This window comes from Narcine bancroftii, chromosome 4 (genome assembly GCF_036971445.1).
Source record: "Narcine bancroftii isolate sNarBan1 chromosome 4, sNarBan1.hap1, whole genome shotgun sequence".
Classification (NCBI taxonomy): Eukaryota; Metazoa; Chordata; class Chondrichthyes; order Torpediniformes; family Narcinidae; genus Narcine; species Narcine bancroftii.
The window spans coordinates 213,968,245-213,987,999 of record NC_091472.1 but is presented as its reverse complement, the minus strand read 5'-3'; the positions used below and the strand labels follow the sequence as shown (position 1 = coordinate 213,987,999).

The window sequence follows — 19,755 nt, the reverse complement described above, 5'->3', positions numbered from 1 at the left end:
AAATACTAGAGCGCATCGGATGTCCCCCAAAGTTCCTCAACATGATTATCCAACTGCACGAAAACCAACAAGGTCGGGTCAGATACAGCAATGAGCTCTCTGAACCCTTCTCCATTAACAATGGCGTGAAGCAAGGCTGTGTTCTCGCACCAACCCTCTTTTCAATCTTCTTCAGCATGATGCTGAACCAAGCCATGAAAGACCCCAACAATGAAGACGCTGTTTACATCCGGTACCGCACGGATGGCAGTCTCTTCAATCTGAGGCGCCTGCAAGCTCACACCAAGACACAAGAGAAACTTGTCCGTGAACTACTCTTTGCAGATGATGCCGCTTTAGTTGCCCATTCAGAGCCAGCTCTTCAGCGCTTGACGTCCTGCTTTGCGGAAACTGCCAAAATGTTTGGCCTGGAAGTCAGCCTGAAGAAAACTGAGGTCCTCCATCAGCCAGCTCCCCACCATGACTACCAGCCCCCCCACATCTCCATCGGGCACACAAAACTCAAAACGGTCAACCAGTTTACCTATCTCGGCTGCACCATTTCATCAGATGCAAGGATCGACAATGAGATAGACAACAGACTCGCCAAGGCAAATAGCGCCTTTGGAAGACTACACAAAAGAGTCTGGAAAAACAACCAACTGAAAAACCTCACAAAGATAAGCGTATACAGAGCCGTTGTCATACCCACACTCCTGTTTGGCTCCGAATCATGGGTCCTCTACCGGCACCACCTACGGCTCCTAGAACGCTTCCACCAGCGTTGTCTCCGCTCCATCCTCAACATCCATTGGAGCGCTCACACCCCTAACGTCGAGGTACTCGAGATGGCAGAGGTCGACAGCATCGAGTCCACGCTGCTGAAGATCCAGCTGCGCTGGATGGGTCACGTCTCCAGAATGGAGGACCATCGCCTTCCTAAGATCGTATTATATGGCGAGCTCTCCACTGGCCACCGTGACAGAGGTGCACCAAAGAAAAGGTACAAGGACTGCCTAAAGAAATCTCTTGGTGCCTGCCACATTGACCACCGCCAGTGGGCTGATAACGCCTCAAACCGTGCATCTTGGCGCCTCACAGTTTGGCGGGCAGCAGCCTCCTTTGAAGAAGACCGCAGAGCCCACCTCACTGACAAAAGGCAAAGGAGAAAAAACCCAACACCCAACCCCAACCAACCAATTTTCCCTTGCAACCGCTGCAATCGTGTCTGCCTGTCCCGCATCGGACTGGTCAGCCACAAACGAGCCTGCAGCTGACGTGGACTTTTTTACCCCCTCCATAAATCTTCGTCCGCGAAGCCAAGCCAAAGAAGAAAAGAAGAAGATAGCAGAGAACTACTGTAAATTCCTTTTAGAAGGTTTTCCAAGAGAACTGAAATGAGAAATTCTAAATGCACTGATTTCAGGTGCTGACTTATGTTTATCCTTTAGCATTTAACACCATTAACGGAGCACCTGTATAATTAACACTTTGCTATTTCTGCTTTGCACAAAATTAATGGCATTTTATTCCACAGCAGAAATAATGAATGCACCTTGAACACAACTTGTCCTTCTTAATCGGAGAAACACACACAATCCTGGAGGAACCTGGCGGGTTAGGCAACATCCATGGAGGGCAACAGATAGTCGACATTTCGAGGTGAAAACCTTCATCAGGAACAGCAAACAAACCAGCTGATGCCCAAAAAAGGTGGGAGGGAGGGGGAGAAGCAGAGGCTGGCAGATGATAGGTGAGTACAGGGACAGAAATAGGGATAAAAATGGGAAATGGGGTAAAAAAGGTAAGGAGGTGATAGGATGAAGAGGTGGAACCATAAACTCATTCAGGGTGGAAACAGGCCCTTCGGCCCAATGCCTACCCCAACCAAAATGTCGCACCGCACTAGTTCATGCCTCTATCCTTTCTTTTCTTAAATGTCACAATAGTACCTGCCCCATCTAGCTCTGCCGGCAGTCCAAAACAGAGGAGGAAGATATACTCCAATAGGTTGAAGGAAGGGAAGTGTCTGGGAAGCTGGAAGGAGGAGGGTCTGGGTGATGGGCAGATAGAGAGGATGGGGGATGGTGAGGAGAAGCTGTAGGAGAAGGAATGAGGCCAGAGACATAAGGAAAAGCAAAGGAGTGGGGGTTTATAAAGAGTGTGAAGGGGTTATTGGATTTGATGACATCCCTCTCTCTAGTAAAAATTAGTTCAACTACTAAAATGAGGAAGGTTTTTTTTCTCTTTGGGATTTTTTTTCAACTATTTAAAAAATTTATAGATCAATTATTTTTGTTCTTTATTAAAAATCTATTCCTGTTTTTCTTTTTCTTTTTTTGAACTATTAGTATTGGTCAGGCCACTCATCTGAGTGCTACTGGTACCATGTAACCCAGCACAACCTGTCACATGGTCGGGTAGTCGCCAACTAAACTGGCTCCCCCACTAGGCTTGCCTGTTGAGAAGGGTGGCTAGACACCCTGCAGAATGAAAAACAAGACCTGTCAAAGGGCGGACAAACCCTCTCGTAGGGTCAGCAGCCATCTGGCAAACATGTGCCGTGAAGCGCAGAAAGGGCATCCCTTCCATCGAAGCTTGGTCTGGCCATTCACTGCAACAGAACTTCCCCCAGCTGTCTTGGACCTCACCAGGCTGCTGGATTTGGGAGCAGATGTCGAGAAGGTGGGTCTGGTCCTGTGCAACTCCCTACTAACCTAAAATCCATCCACGCACACGCTGCTCCTTTTTGAGGTATAAACCCCACAAACTGAGTGAAAGGAACCATCCTCATCCTATGGGATGGATAGCCAGAAGTAGTACTGAAATTAGTAGTTGACCCTGACTTTGATTGTAATCGCTCAGAAAATAGGTTGGGGTTAGAAGTTACATTAGCTTTAGTTTAATTTTATTTTTTCTTTTCCTTTTTTGTCAACAACATGGACCATATGGATCTTGTTTATCATTGTTTATGATGCGTCATTTTAATTTACTTTTACCCAAACTTTCTATTATATGTATCTGATATTATTATTTTCTCAAAAACCAATAAAAAGATTAACAAAAAAAAAAAGAGGGCAAAGGGGGAGGCTATTGGAAATTGGAGAAAGCAATGTTGATGCTTTCCCTCCCGCCCCCCACCCCGTGTTCAAGTTCAAGCTTAATATCATCTGACTGTACAAATACAACCCGATGAAACAGCGTTTCTCTGTGACAGAGTACATAGAAATGATTTTGGGAGATAAATTTGGAAAGGTTTGTTAGAGTAGGTCACATGCAAACACTTTAAAACACCTTTTTGCAAGAGCTTTGAAGAGTGCTCAAGAGATGTCACTAATGGATTCTTGTTTATCAAGCAGGAGTGTTCGTTGCTGTCTGAAAGGAGAATTTGCTGCTGTAAGAGCGCCATGTGGTTTTGTAAGCAGAGAGAGTCAAATAGGCTTTCTCTCAGACAGAGAGAGAGAGAGAGAGAGTGTGTGTGTGTGTGTGTGTGTGTGTGTGTGTGTGTGTGTGTGTGTGTGTGTGTGTGTGTGTGTGTGTGTGTGTGTGTGTGAGTGAGAGTGAGAGTGAGAGAGAGAGAGAGAGAGAGAGAGAGCAGAGATCACTTGGCGGTGTCAGCCAGCAGAAGTAGCTGGGACTGGAAAAGGACAAGCTGGCAAGCTCCAGTTTGGAAGATGGCCTGGTCACAGCCCTTGTGGTTCATGCAAGAGGATAGGACTGGCTGTCTAATGTTTCACTTGGAATAAGTGAAATAAAAAGGATCTCTGTGGTGACCTGAAAGAAATAGGTTCTCATCTGGAGAACCCTGATGGGGCAAGTTTCGTCACTCTTTCTGAAAACCGACAAGAACTTTCCTGAGCAGTAACCATTTACCTTTTGAGCACCAAAGCCTGGTAAACTTTATACAGTTAAATTCTGTGCACAGGATAAACTTTCTCCCTCTAACCTTAAAACGATGTCCTCTAGAATTAGAAATGTCTACCTTGGGAAGAAGACACTGATTATCCACTCAATCTTGAGTGAAACACAAAAGTCTGCAGATGTTGTGATTGTAGTAAACGCTGGAGGAGCTCAGCCAGTCTCGCAGCATCCACAGGAGGTGAAGATATAAACCTGACGTTTCGGGCCTGAGTCCTTGTTCAAGGTATCTAATGAGCAAATATACAGGCTGGGGAAGGAGGGAAATTTCTCCTTCCCTCTCTCTCTCTCTCTCTCTCTTCCCATTTCCCTCTGTCTCCTTTCCTCCAGCTCCGCATTCACAGAGCCACCCCCTCCCCCCCACCATCAATTCTCACCTTTCCGCTCCTGTCCAATGGTCACCTGTGGCTGGGTGACCTGTACTCCTCCCCTGGCTTTTCCTCCCTTCTCCCCCAGCCTTTTCATTCATGCGCCTGCCTGGTTTTTGCTCATACCCCAACGAAGGGCTCAAGCCTAAAACTTTGGCTACCTCTTATGGACACTCCAGAATTCTTCTTTTCACTTTTACCTACCCCATCTATGTCTCTCAAAATTTTATCTACTGGCTTTTAGAGAGTCACACCAGCATGGAACCATTTTCTTCCAATCTGCAGTGGCCATCAAGCACCCTGTTTTATTCTCTCCATATGCCCATCAACTCAAACCTGATTCTATCACTCACCTGCATACTAATTAGACTCTGCTTATGGAGATCAGAGGTGTCTGAATCTCAGAACTGTACTTCCAACACAACAGTGCAGGAGTTTTTCTGCAAAAATCCTGCAAAAAGACTTCAAGATGACAGAACGTAACTGCCTGCCAACAGCATGTAATTAGTAATTAAGAAGCAATAATAGCTCCTTTTATTTAATAATAAACACGTGCAGGACAATTAAGATCAGGCCTCATTGATCAGAAAGCTGACTGAATCCCAAAGCTACTACTCTTGCCTTCCTCAGTGGAATTAAGGTGGAACTAATTTCTTTGTGATCATCAGCAAACATCAACCCTCCAGAGAGGAGGAAGGCTATTGACAGAGCAGTTGAAGATGGGGTTAGCACTTGGGAGACCCAGAAAGTCCACCATTGGTTGGGGCTGAGATACCGGCCCTCCAATAATGATTTTATTTAAATGTAAGAATGGGACCAGTCACTGGAAACATTTCCCACAAATTCCATTAACTCTAATGTTCTTGCTCCTTGATAGCAATAATATAAATGATGGAAAGTTGGGGGAAGGAGATACATGAATGAAATCAGGAGATCAGGATGGCACGGTTTGCGTAGTCGTGGTTAGCGCAATGCCTTTACACCACCAGCGATCGAGACCAGGGTTGAATCTGGTGCTGTCTGTAAGGAGTTTGTATGTTCTCCCAGTGTCTGTGTGGGTTTTCTCCTGGTGGGCTCCAGTTTCCTCCCACTGTTCGAAACATACTGGGGTGTTGGTTAATTGTGTGTAAATTGGGCAGCATGGACTTGTGGGCCGAAATGTTGCACGTCTAAATTTAAAATTTATAAATTTATCAGTATTTCTGTGAGTGTTCAAAGATAATCTCTACAATATTAGGCTCGATGATAGCAATTAATATTGGTGTTCTAGTTGATGATGGTCATTACCTGGTACTTGTGTACTGTGTCCAGTTCTTACCATTAATCAGACTGATTCATGATATTACTGCAATCTTGATACACGAGTTCATCCATGACCACAGCATCATTTGAGGTCTTACAAATGGATGTGTATAAATTGGTAATAAAGTACTTTGGGGCATTCAGAGTTGAGAAATATATAGCTGTACGAGTTTATTTTTTCTCTGTTCTAAATGCTACTGCTTGATTGGTCATGGTGTGAGGCTGCATCTCAAGGTAGCAGAAGTATTCCTAACTAACTTTCCCATTTGAGTCACTACAGGGGTGCTCTGCTACAATCAATGTCATCAGTTATAAACGGCCAAGGACAGGTTATAATTACAGACATTGGGCAAGGTTGGAACCTGAACTCTTGCGTTTGAACTGCAGGTTCAAAGCCTAAACAATAAAATCACCACCAGTATGTCTGGTCTGCTCCCTTGTTTCTGTTCTAATTTGAAAGGGGGTCCTGAGATCACTGAATTAAGGAACCTATAAACCAGACTTAATCTCTAGAAGGGCTTGTTCTGTAAAAAAACAAATAAAACGCTTTGTCAAGTTAGCTGCCAGGCTAAATCAACAACACATTTCAGCAGGCATCGGGATTCCTTTAAGAGAACCAAAACAACTGAAAATAAATTGGCAGATTTGTCACGGTTCGACATCTGAAAAAAATGTACAGCGGTTTGAAGAAATCCTGGTGCCCTAATGAGGTGCAGTTTTTCGTTAATAAAAAAATGTACAGCGGTTAATCTGGAAGTGAAGAATAAATGACTGGCTTTTTCCTTATTGGAAAATCAAAGTGTCAAAGAATGCTTAAAAAAAGCAGCTGGAATTGCTGAACATGAGGCTGTTGCCATCTCTTGAGCAACTGCATTCCACAGGCACGTTGCCAGACATTAAGGTCTAATCTATCTCAGCAACAGTGGAGGAATCACCAGCATTAATAATACCACTCCTCGCTTGCAGGGATGGATTGGGTAACTGAATCCAGCTGCTGCTCACAGACTGATCTCATTCTAATTCTTTTAGGTTTCTCTAACAAGACATATTTCTAGAAAATACAGAATGGATGGAAACAGAGAGTGAATTACAAGGCTGTAACCTAATTGAAGCAGTTTCAGATGGCATTGTAATCCACAGGAATAAAGCTTCAGTGTGGGTAATGAACCTCACCTGAACACATAATTAAATTGCATGCTAGATTTTCAGCCTAGCTTTGTGTTGGTATTCCACAACACATGCATATATAAAAATACACTGGATAATGTAAAACAACAATTGTATTTGTAATCCTTATAGGTGTAGCTGTTTCATTCTTTAATAGTTTCAACATGTTCAGAAGATTGTACACAATGAAGCATTCTACAGGTTAGTTCCAGCAAATGAAAGCAATGCTAAGAAATACTTGGCAGATGGAGATCCTATTGCTGGATATACAAATGGATTAAATGCCAGGCCAATAATGCTACTGAACAGATGCTCTGCAAGAGGAATCCCCCACTCCTGCCACTCCCATACACATATCCCCCACCCCCTGAACTGTCACACCTCTTGGCTGGTGTCCTGCTGACATCATGAACTCACAGCCAGGGATGAAATTCAAATTTCAGAAATGAGCCCGGCAGATCCAAAAGTGATGCATGAAGGAATTGCAAACACTTTCCATTCACATAGAAGTTAACAGCATCACAACAAATGTAAGGTCCATTGATTTGGGCCAGTACTTTTGGTCCATTCATCTCCAGTCCCATCCTAACTCATCCAAGGCAGCTGATGTTGCTCAACTTTCCTTGATACATGTCTGAACACTTCACCTCAAAGAATATTTGTGAAAGAGGAAGTTCCTTCTGATTCAGATCAGATTTCAGATTTATGTACATACATGACATCACATACAACCCTGAGATTCTTTTCCGTAGGTGAGGCAGAATTACCACTTTTTAGTAATGCAGAAAAACTGTATTTAACGTGTAAACAAATAAAGAAATGTAAATAAACCATGCTATACAGAGAGAAAAAAACCCCAAGTGTAAAAGTAAGAGTTCTTAAATGGGTCCCTGATTGAATCCGTTGTGAGGAGTCTGATGGTGGACGGGTAGCAGCTGTTCCTGAACATGGTGGTGATAGACTTCTGCACCTATATCTCTTTCCTGATGGTAGCAGGGAGAACAGACCATGTGCTGAGTCCTGTGGATCCTTGATGATAGCTGTTGCTCTCCACGGTAGTGTTCCCTGTAGATGTTTTCAATGGTGGGGAGTGTTTTGCCTGTGTTGTCCTGGACTGTGTCCAGCACTTTTTGCAGGGCTTTATGCTTTATGCTCAGAGGTATTAGTGTCCCCATACCAGTCTGTGACATAGCCAGAGAGCACAATTTTCACCATACATCACTTTTGGGCTGCTGAGTCATACCACCCTCAGGAAGCAGAAGTGCTGACGTGCCTTTTTCATGCAGCCATTAGATTACTGGGTTCAGGAAAGATCCTCCGAGATGGTGACTCCCAAGAACTTAAATTTGCTCACCCAGTCCACCTTGGATCCCCCAATGATCACTGGATTGTATACCTCTGGCTTTCCTTTCCTGGTCCTTAGTTTTGGTGACAATGAATATGAGGTTGTTGTTGGTGCACCATTCAGCCAAGTTTTCAATCTCACTCCTGTATTCTGACCCATCGTGGTATCGTCAGCAAATATATAGATGGTGTTGTTGTTGTAACATGCCATACAGTCATAGGTGTAAAATGAGTACAGTAGGGGGCTAAGAACACAGTCCTGTGGTGCTTCGGTACTGATTGTGGTGTGGAGATGAAGAAATCCAGGATCCAATTACACAGTTGGATGTTGAGTCCCAGGACTTGATTCTCTGATTAATTTTAAGGGGATGATAGTGTTAAATGCTGAAATGTAGTCGATAAAGAGCATCCTGATGAATGTATCTTTGCTGTCCAGGTGTTCCACCGCTTTGTGCAGAGCCAATGAGAGACCTGCAGACCTGTTGCTACGGTAGGTGAATTGGAATGGATCCATGTCGCTGGTCAGACAGAATCTGATTTTCTTCCACACCAGCCTTTCAAAACACTTGATGTGAGGGCCACTGGTCAATAGTCATTCAGGTAGATTACCACACTCTTCTTTGGCACTGGTACAATTGACGCCTGTTTGAAATAGGTGGGTACCACATCCTGCCGGAGTGAGATACTGAAGATCTATGAATATATTGGCTAGTTGGTCAGCATAAGTTTTTAATAGTCGGCCTGGTACTCCATCCAGACTAGATGCTTTCCTCCGATTCACTCTATTGAAGGCAGATACAGACAGGAGAGGATCATCAGGGGACATGGGGTTGCACAGTGGTGGTTTTTCCTTGTTCTTGTGGTCAAATCAGGCATAGAAGGCATTGAGTTCATCAGGGAGTGAAGCATTGCTGTTTCCTACTGTACCGGATTGGGTTTTGTAGCAAATACAATACAATGCTGGAAGAACTCAGCCACTCTTTTCAGCATCTAAACAAAGGTATATTGCTGACGTATTGAACCTGAGCCCCTCTTCATGGAAACATCAGAAAGGCAGAAGCAGGATATATCAGAAAGTCTCAGAATTCAAACAGGGGAGGAATGCAGACCAACAACAGGTGTTAATTGGATGTGATAAGGGACTAGGTAGAATTTATCATGTCTGTGTGAAAGGAGACGGAATTGAGACGACAGGGGAAGAAAGGGGTGGGGGAATGGTTTAATGAAAGCCAGAGAAATTTATATTAATGCCATCTGGTTGGAGGGTACCCAGTTGGAAGATGAGGTGTTGTTCCTCTACTTTAGGGTGGTCTCAGTTTGGCAGTGCTTAAAACCATGGACAGACATGGGAATGGAGATGGAGGAATAGAGAGAATGGAATGGAATCCTTACATGGGACAGGGTGGTAAGAGGTGTAGTCGAGGTAACTGTGGGAGTTGGTGGGTTGATAGAAGATGTCTGTCGAGAGTTTGTCCCCTGAGATGGAGACAGAGAGATCGAGGAAAGGCAGAGTGTTGCTAGAGATGGACTAAGTGCATTTATGGTCAGGGTGGAAGTTGGCAGCAAACTGGATGAAGTCAATGTGCTCATCATGGGTACGATGCACCATCAAAGTAGTCATCGATGCAGCAGAGGAAGAGTTGAGTGGCCTTGCCTGTGTCAGCTTGTAGCATGGATTGCTCCATGTGGCCCACAAAAAGACAGGCATAGCTGGAGCCCATGCAGGCACCCACGGCTACCCCTTTGACCTGTAGAAAGTGGGATGAGCCAAAGGAGAAAATATTGAAGGTAGGTTCTGCCAGCCAGAAGAGTGTGATGGTGGATGGGGACTGGTTGTCCAGAAGAAATGAAGGGCTTTGAGGCCTTCAGTATGGGGGATGGAGGTGCATAGGGATTGAATATCCATGGTTAATATGAGTGGATTGAGTTCAGGGATCTGGAAGTTGTTGAAATAATGGAGGGTATATGAGGAGTCCTTGATGTAGGTGGGGAGGGAATGGACCAAGGGGGACAAAACAGAATCAAGGTAAGCGGAGACCAATTTGGTGGGGCAGGAGCATGCGGATATGATGGGTCTACCGGCATATTGAGTTTGTGGATTTTGGGTAGGAGGTAGAAATGGGTTGGGAAACAATAAGGTTGGAAGCCATGCCAGAAAGATGACTAGAAGTGATGAGTTCAGAGATGGTGTACGATATAGTGGTTTGATATAGAGTTTTGGTTGGGTCTTGTTGGAGGGGTAAGTAAGAATAGGTGTTTGAGAGTTGTCATCTGGCTTTGGCCAGATAGAGGTCAGTGTGCTAGACCACAACAACGCCACCCCTGTCTTCAGGTTTGATGGTGAGGTTAGGATGGGTGCAGAGAGAGTAGAGTTCCGGGTGTACTGAGGGGGTGAGATTGGAATGAGTAGTGAAGTCAATACGGTTGATGTCATGGTGTCAGTTGTAAATATAAAGGTCCAGAGCAGGCAGAAGACTGGAATTAGGAGTCAAGGAAGAGGAAGACATTTTTAAAGCAGGAGAATGGATCTGTAGGGGGGGGGGGGGGGGGCGGGAGAAGAGGTGGAAAACCATGGTTTTGGAAGTAAGCATGGAGAAAGAGCTGACAGAAGAAGAGTTCAACATCTTGATGTGCGTGGAACTCGTTAAGGTGTGGGCGAAGGAGGACAAAGGTGAGACCTTCAGCCCCCTTGTAGCAAATCATGTCATTTAGACCCTGTCTCAGCTGTCAGGTATCCTTCTTGGTTTCTGAACTTTGTATGAGATTTGCTAGTGATTATCTTATATTTAGATTGTATTTGACAGCCAGAATCTGTAATATTCATTATTATAAAATAAATATTTTATACTGTAAATGTATAATAAATATACATATATACTAAATTGAGTGAAATCATGCAAGATAGAAGAAAATAAAATGCTCTTTGCAAACAATCCTAAATTTCATATGAAGCATGAAATTAAAATGGATTATTCATTGATTGTTCAGATCTAACATATTACTCAGGTTCAATGTTCAGTGGCTGAATAAAATTGAATTAAATGGAAGAAATGTTCTTCTGTGTCTGCACTTGACAGCTGGCTCACTCTACTGAAATGATCCCATTTTTAAATTCTTATCCCTCGCAACAGGTTCTTCCATCGCTATGCTACTCCTCAAGTTTATAATGTGCTCCATGACCCTCCAAAATCATCTGGATCTTTAAATCCTGCCAGCTGGTATGCAGAATTGTACATGCACATCCCCCAACCTAATCTACTGCATCCAGCGTGGTCTCTCCATCGGCGAGACCAAATGTAGATTGGTTGACTGCTTTGCCGCACCCTAGCCTCAGTTTGTGGGTCTAATGTGTAGCCAATCATTGTAACTGCACCAACTGTTATGCTTGTTCTTTCAAGAAGAACGACTTTATGTGGGTTTATCAGTTAACTGACTTCATTTTCCTTGTGTTGCTTCCCCCACCTTCAACGACTTCCAATGTCTTCAACAAACAAAAACTGGCAATGCTCGTGACTCCCCTCATATACATCATGTCCATTTTCTGGCAACTGTGCGCATTGCACACTGGGAAATGTAGTCTTATTTACATGCAAAATAACACATCTTTCCCATTTACAAAAAAAAACAAAACCACAATACTTTGCTACATAGCGAGCATATTTACAGTGTATATACAAGATAAAGTAACCATATAATCATATAATCACTTACAGCACAGAACAGGCCAGTTCGGCCCTACTAGTCCATGCCGTAACAAATCCCCACCCTCCTAGTCCCACTGAACAGTACCCGGTCCATACCCCTCCAGTCCTCTCCTCTCCATGTAATTATCCAGTCTTTCCTTAAATGTAACCAATGATCCTGCCTCAACCACGTCTGTCAGAAGTTCATTCCACATCCCTACCACCCTTTGCGTAAAGAAATTTCCCTTCATGTTCCCCTTATAATTTTCCCCCTTCAATCTTAAACCATGCCCTCTAGTTTCAATCTCCCCCACTCTTAATTGAAAAAGCCTATCCACATTTACTCTGTCCCTTTTAAAATCTTAAACACCTCTATCAAGTCCCCCCTCAATCTTCTACGCTCCAGAGAAAAAAGCCCTAGTCTGCACAACCTTTCCCTGTAACTCAAACCTTGAAATCCTGTCAACATTCTCGTGAACCTTCTCTGCACTCTCTCTATTTTGTTTATATCTTTCCTATAATTTGGTGACCAAAACTGTACACAGTACTCCAAATTTGGCCTCACCAATGCCTTGTACAATTTCATCATAACCTCCCTACTCTTGAATTCAATACTCCGATTTATGAAGGCCAACATTCCAAATGCCTTCTTCACCACACCATCTACCTGAGTATCAGCCTTGAGGGTACTATTTACCACAACTCCTAAATCCCTTTGTTGCTCTGCACATCTCAATAGCCTACCATTTAATGCATCTGACCTATTTAGATTTGCCTTTCCAAAATGTAACACCTCACACTTATCTATATTAAATTCCATCAGCCATTTCTCAGCCCACACTTCCAGCCTTCCTAAATCACCTTTTAATCTACGGTAATCTTCCTCACTGTCCATAACACCACCAGTCTTTGTATCATCCGCAAACTTGCTTATCCAATTCTCCACCCCTACTTCCAGATCGATAATATATATAACAAACAATAGTGGACCCAGGACCGATCCTTGAGGAACTCCATTAGTCATCGGCCTCCAATTGGACAAACAATTTTCTACCACTACTCTCTGACACCTCCCATCCAACCATTGCTGAATCCATTTCACTACCTCTTCATTTATACCTAATGCCTCCACCTTTTTTCCTAACCTCCTGTGGGGAACTTTGTCAAAAGCTTTACTAAAGTCTAAATAGACAACATCCACAGCTTTCCCTTCATCAACCTTTTTTGTAACCCCCTCGAAAAACTCAATCAGGTTTGTCAAGCATGATCTACCCCTGACAAAACCATGCTGATTACTCCCTAGCAATCTCTGTACCTCCAAATATTTGTAAATACCATCCCTCAGAACACTTTCCATCAACTTGCCCACCACAGACATCAGACTCACGGGCCTATAATTCCCAGGTTTACATCTTTTGTAAGCAGATATCAAGTTTTTTTTTGTAAATACTAAACAATATTTCATGTGAGTTTTCTACTTGTGGCGTCATGTCGGTGCTCATAAAGCCTGCTGTTGTTTGTTGTTTAACCGCTGATACAGGTATTCTGCAGATATTACTGTGCTGCTTAGTTCCATTGTTCCAAAAACCGCAAAAACCCAAAAGCAGACGAGACAGCTATTGCCTATCCGCATTGGTTTTGCAACAATCACAAAATATATCTTCAGTTAACAGGCAAGGCCTTTCTTAACATGGTACCACTTTTCTTTATGAGGTTTGACCAGGATCAATTTCATTCCAGCAAAATGTCAGCCAGTCACACAAACACTGAATGATATAAATGTTGCAGCAGAACTTGTCCTTTTTTATATGGTTCTCGTGCTTGGGGTCAATGTTCTTGCCCAGAATCTTCAGAAGTTGTTTTCTGTTCAGTTCAAGTCTACTCCAACAAGTTGACTGCTTTTAAGAGTATTCAGACTGAACTTTAACAAGTGTCTCTTATCCTAAGTTTTGTGCAAGTACCTTGGGAATAAGCAATGGATCATCTGTAAATGCTTGCCTTCCCAACTCTGCTCTGCCTTCTGTTTGATCAAAGCATCACCGCAAGCAGACCATCACGCACTGTATCTTTTACTGGTGTTCAAGTGTGTTTATTTGGACCCTTGAGAAGCAGCATCACTGACCGAGGATTGTTGCATTGCTCAACAAAGGTGAACTGTTCTTCACCCAAGGTATGGTCATACACAAGTCCAGCATGGCCCAAGCATTCTGAGGTGAGGTCCTCCACAGAATTCAGAGCAATACCTCCACAAGAAAGCTTTGCTCCTCTCAAGGGCACAATATCTTTTGCAAATGCATCCAATACAATGGATCAAAGCTCATTTGGTTAATTACGACAAATCCTTTTTTTTCCTGAAATGTCCACAAACTTTCTTTTTCAGTGCTATAATTTTATTAACTCTGTCTTCAATGAACTTTCTCTCTGCTTACACAATTTTTTTTTTTCACCAGCCTTTTATAGAAGGATTCAGAATTTACTTCCCTCTTTTCATACTTCAGTGAAATGCTGCAGGTGAGAATGTAAGCATCTTCCACCAAGTCCAGGTGCCGAGCGCCATGATCCAATACTATTCCCTTCACAAGGTGTGTCGTTCTGTTTTTATTTGTGTTTCATCTGCATTATTTCAACCATGAAGAGATCTATTGACTCATTTGGTTTTTTCACTGTCAGATCAGCATTGACCACAGCCTCTGCCAGGGCAGCTGCCAATTTGTTGTGGACCGTTGTGCGTAATGATGCGCTGGTCACATTGATAAGAGTCTCTCTGCCCATTTCTTTGGAGACTTTCACCTGCTTCTCCATTTCCAGGGCCTTCTACTGACGTTCTCGCAAATGGTGAGCCACCTCATTCTTCAAATGACTGATTTCATCCTCAAGCTGGGAAATGGTGTCCTAGGCATTAGTGACCTCCATATTATACCAGTCTTCCATATCTTGCTTGTGGGAAGTAAGGAAAACAAGCAGTGAGGTCATGGAACCTCTACAGATTAAAGAAGAGGAAGTGCTTGCTGAGTTAAAGCAAATAAGGGAGGATAAATCCCTAAGACCTGACAAGATATTCCCTTGGACCTTGAGGGAGGCTGGTGCAGATCAGCATTGACCACAGCCTCTGCCAGGACAGCTGCCAATTTGTCTCTGGCAGAAATATTTAAAATGTGCTTAGACACGGGTGTGGTGCCAGAGGATTGGAAGGTAGCTCATCTTGTTCCATTGTTTAAAGAAGGCTCCAAAAGGAATCCTGGAAATTATAGACGGGTGAGCCTGACATCAGTAGTCGGTAAATTATTGAAAGGTGTTCTAAGAGATTGGATATACAATTATTTGGATAGCCAAGGACTGATTAGGGATAGTCAACATGGCCTTATTCATGGTAGGTTGTGTTTAATCAATCTTATAGATTTGTGAGGAGGTTACCAAGAAAGCTGACAAAGGAAAGGCTGTGGATTTTGTCTACATAGACTTTAGTAAGGTCTTTGACAAGGTCTTTGACAAGTCAGGAAGGTTCAGATGTTATGTATTCATGGTTAAGTAGTGAATTGGATTTGACAATGGCTGGACAGGAAAAGCCAGAGAGTAGTGGTAGATGATTGGTTATCAGATTAATGGGGTGCCTCACGGATCAGTGCTGGGACCATTGTTGTTTGTCATTCATATCAATGATCTAGATGATAATGTGGTAAATTGGATCAGCAAGTTTGCAGATGACACCAAGATTGGAGGCGTTGTGGACAGTGAAGAAGGTTTTCAAAGCTTGCAGAGGGATCTGGATCAGATGGAAAAATGGGCTGAAAAATGGCAGATGGAATTTAATTCAGACAAGTGTGAGGTGTTGCATTTTGGAAGGATGAACCAAGAAAGGATGTACAAAATATATGGAAGAACTCTGATGGGTGAGGTAAAACAGAGGGATTTGGGAATACAGATACATAATTTCTTGGTGTCGCATGTGGTTAGGGTTGGAAAGAGAGCTTTTGGCATATTTGCCTTCATCAGTCAAAGTATTGAGTATATTTGATGTTATGTTAAGGTTGTATAAGTCATTGGAGAGGCCAATTTTGGAGTACTGTCTGCAGTTTTGATCATGTAACTACAGGAAGGATATCAATAAGATAGAAAGAGTGCAGATTTACTAGGATGTTGCCCAGATTTCAGGGACTGTGAGCATAGAAGAAAGAGGGGTGATTTGATAGAAGATATGGGTTAAGGCTGAAAGGGAAAAGTTTAGGGGAACATGAGGGGGAACTTCTTCACTCAGAGAGGGGTGGGAGCTTCCAGCTGAAGTGGTAGACACGGGCTCGATTTTAACATTTAAGGGAAATTTGGACTGATACATGAATGGGAGAAGTACGGAGGGCTATGGACTGAGTGTAGGTCAGTGGAATTAGGCAAGAAAAAGTGGGTTGGCACAGACTAGAGGGGCCAAAGTGGCCTGTTTCTATGCTGTAATTGTTTTATGGTTCTATGGTGTACCTACTGCCTGTTTTGATTTCTCTTTGCCCTTGGTTTGATTATGTCAGCACTGCTCATCAAGTTAAATACCCCCAATTCTCAAGAGGATTCCAGTATCTACTTCCTAGACGTGCTGCCAGATACTCAAAATCCATTGCAGGACTTGACAAACCAGCAACCTCCTGATGGTCTCCTTGTCAATATCCTGCAATCTTCATTAAAAAGAAACTGGTGCAACAATGTTGCTCATAATATGCTCAGTTACTGATTAGCTGTAGGACTTGATCAGGAGTAATTTGATTTTTAAAAACTTGCAGGTTTGTTTGCAAATAATTTCGATGGCCTCACTTCTACACTGCAGCCTCTAAAATATGTGGCTGGCTTCTTCACCAGGAATGACCACCCTTCTCTCCACATTAATCACTCTGTAGTGGAGAGGGTAGAGAGCACCAAGTTCCTTGGAGTCCACTTAACCAGCGACCTATTGTGAACACACAACATCACCTCACTTGTTAGGAAGGCACAACAGCAACTGCACTTCCTGAGAAGACCGAAGAGGGCAAGGCTACCGACCTCTATTGTGCCAACCTTCTACAGAAGCTCTATTGAGAATGCCTTGGCCAGCTACAACACAGTGTGATACAGTTTCTGCATAGAAATGGATTGGACCATAAGAGTGGCAATGAGGATTACTGTAGTCTCCCTCCACTCCATCGACGTGATCTACCAGGATCGTTGTCTGAAGGGGGCAGGCCAAATCAGTGAAATCCCCTTTCATCCCACACATAGCATCATTCAGCTGCTCCCGTCAGGAAAGAGATACAAGAGTGTAAGAGCCTCCACTCCAATGCTACAAAAATGCTTCAGGCAGTAAGAATGCTGAATGGCAAAATCTATTTATTTATTTATATGAATACTTGTCTTCATATGTATAGTTTGTCTGTATGTGTGTTATGTCTGTTGTGTGTCTGTGTGTTTTACCCCAGGACAGGAAGGCGGTTTTGCCAGGCTGTATTTGTGCAACTGATTGAAAATAAACTTCACTTGATTTGATCATACCAGAATTGATCTACTCCTGACAAAGAGAGGACGTCAAAGTTCTGGAAACACCTCCCCATCTTTCTGATTTTCAAAAGCACTACTTCTTTTGTATGAGATTGTAAACTGGAGGAACAACTCCTAATTTTCTGACTGGGCACTCTTCCACCAGATGGCATTAACATCGACTTCTCCGGTTTGTGCTAGGCCACTCCCTGCTCTCCTTCCATTTATATTACCTTCAGTTCTCCACGACATTCCCTCCCTATTCATGAAGCCATCCCCTCTCCTTCTGTTTGCTGGTGTGCCCTGCCTTCCTTATCCACCTATTACCTCCTGCCTGTGGGACTCTGCTCCTCCCCCCACCCCACCACCATTTTGTTCAGGCTCCTGCCTATATTTCAAGCCTGAAATGTTGGGTGTCTATCTTCATCTTTGTTATATAAAGTACGCTATTTGACCTGCTGTGTTTCTCCAGCATTGTGTTTTTACATAGACATTCGTGTTTTACTCATACCACTTAATTGAACCAATGTTTGTTCGTCTGATATGCTGCAGTGATAACTTCTCCCGGTGAAGCACTTTGAGACCATTTGCGATGACAACGGCATTGAAAATATGCAAAATAAACCCAAGGCCTGCAGGTGATGGAATCCGGGGTGAAGGAAGAGAACCTGGAAGGTCAGCGGGTCAGGCACTGTCCATGGAGAGAAATGGTCAGTTGATGTTTCCAGCTGGGACCATTTGTCCCTCAAGGCAAGTTGTTTCTGGAAGTACTTTGGTGACAAGTTTCTCTGACCAATTGAGCAGGCCTTCCATATGCTGAGGAGAAAGCTTAAGGGGACAAGACCCCAAAACCAGTAGGAGCTGAAGATGGTGGCAGTAGAGGCATGGCAGAACATCACCAGAGAAGATACTCAGCACCTGGTGAAGCCTATGAATCACAGACTTCAAACAGTCATTGCATGTGAGGGATATTGTTGTAAACCACTGTTCTGGCTGTGTCAGTAATTGTTAGTTCGTCTGGACACACCCCTTGCTGACTGTACCTGTGGCTCCTCCTACAGACCCCTGAATAACGGCAACTGTGCCACAGCTCTCTCCACAGTCCTGCACAGTCGACCACCATGGACATGCCTCCATTCTGTTGTTCGCAAAAGCCTATCAGTTTCTATCTAACTCCTAGTCTTTTGAAGTAATTTATGGTGGATCCCGCAGCTGCCGCATGTCATGCCACGATAGTTACACTGGGCCTGGGCGCAGGATGGCACTACTGGCACAAACAAACTATTAGAGGTAGAGGTAAATGAGGATGAGGTTAGAGATTGCTTCCTTCCGAGGCACTTACTTGTATTAGTTTTGAATATCCGAGTACTTTATGGAAGAGATTAAGATTTGTTATGCACAATGGTTTGGCATGTTTGGGGTGATCTTGCTGAGGAAGTAAGAGCGCATGCCGTTATTAGTGTTTAAATTGGTCAAGCTCAGGGGATGAAGAGATATGCTGCTGCCACTTATAAGAATCCCAAGAACTCGCTGGTCTATTTCACACTGCCCCTGCTGTTTGCTCTGCACAAGTGGCATCTCACCCTTAACCTCAGTGTTATTTTTATGAACTTGCTCAAATTACTCATACAAAAGCCATTACAAACCCCACAAGCACACGGAGCCAGCTAAGTCACAACCTAAGTGTTCTTTGTGGAAAGAACTGTGGGCTACAGTCTGCTGGTGACTGGCTCATGGGAACCGGGATCCAAGAGGGTGCTGAGGGCAAGAAGGGCCCATGAAGGGCCTCAGGCGCTGAATCTCCCTGATTGGAGGTTTGGATCTGAAGCTTGGAATGCCGATGGATCGAACAGGAGTCTGCGCGGTTGCAGAATCTGCGGGAATGCTGGAGGCGAATCCACGGAGACACAGTGTCTCTGAAGGGACTCTCTTTGGCTTCTCTTTCTCTTGCTATAAGGGGCGCCGGGCAGTAGTAATGGCAACTCTTTGTCTGCCTTGCAGCAGGCAGAATGAAATTTCATGGAATATTGCATTTACTGTTTTATTACATGACAATAAAAGCATCTTGAATTATTACAACGACATAAAACACAGGAAGAGAACAAATTTAAGCAGCGGAGCTTCAGGCGCTTTGGGTACTTTGAAACTGATACTTGAAGAAGAAGTCACTCTTTCATTCACTCTTGCCTGTCCTGCCTTCCCTCCATTCTCACTGATTCTTCCAATTTTCTTCTTCACCTTCTGAATTCTTTCTCAAACATGAAGAATCATCAGGTTTCTTTATTCAGTCACTAATGATGTTGACATATTGCTGTTAGGACACACTTCCAGCAATTTACAGCACAAACTACTCATGAAGTCAAAACTGCTTCAGTAAGGTTCGCCCCAGATCTAATTTCCAAATCTTAAGAGAAACTGATATGAAGGGCACAAAACTTCACAATTTGGCTAAAGAAGATTTGCTATTTGCAAATTAGGTTGAGATGAGGGCAAGACATACA

The 19,755-nt window shown here is 43.5% G+C and overlaps 1 protein-coding gene and 1 pseudogene across 5 annotated transcripts in view; both read right to left on the bottom strand.

The window, feature by feature from the left end:
- Positions 1-19,755, bottom strand: part of LOC138761575 (partitioning defective 3 homolog B-like) — a 1,428,627-nt gene that overhangs the window by 620,116 nt on the left and 788,756 nt on the right. The window lies entirely within an intron of this gene.
- Positions 13,629-15,409, bottom strand: LOC138760243 (T-complex protein 1 subunit zeta pseudogene; annotated as a pseudogene).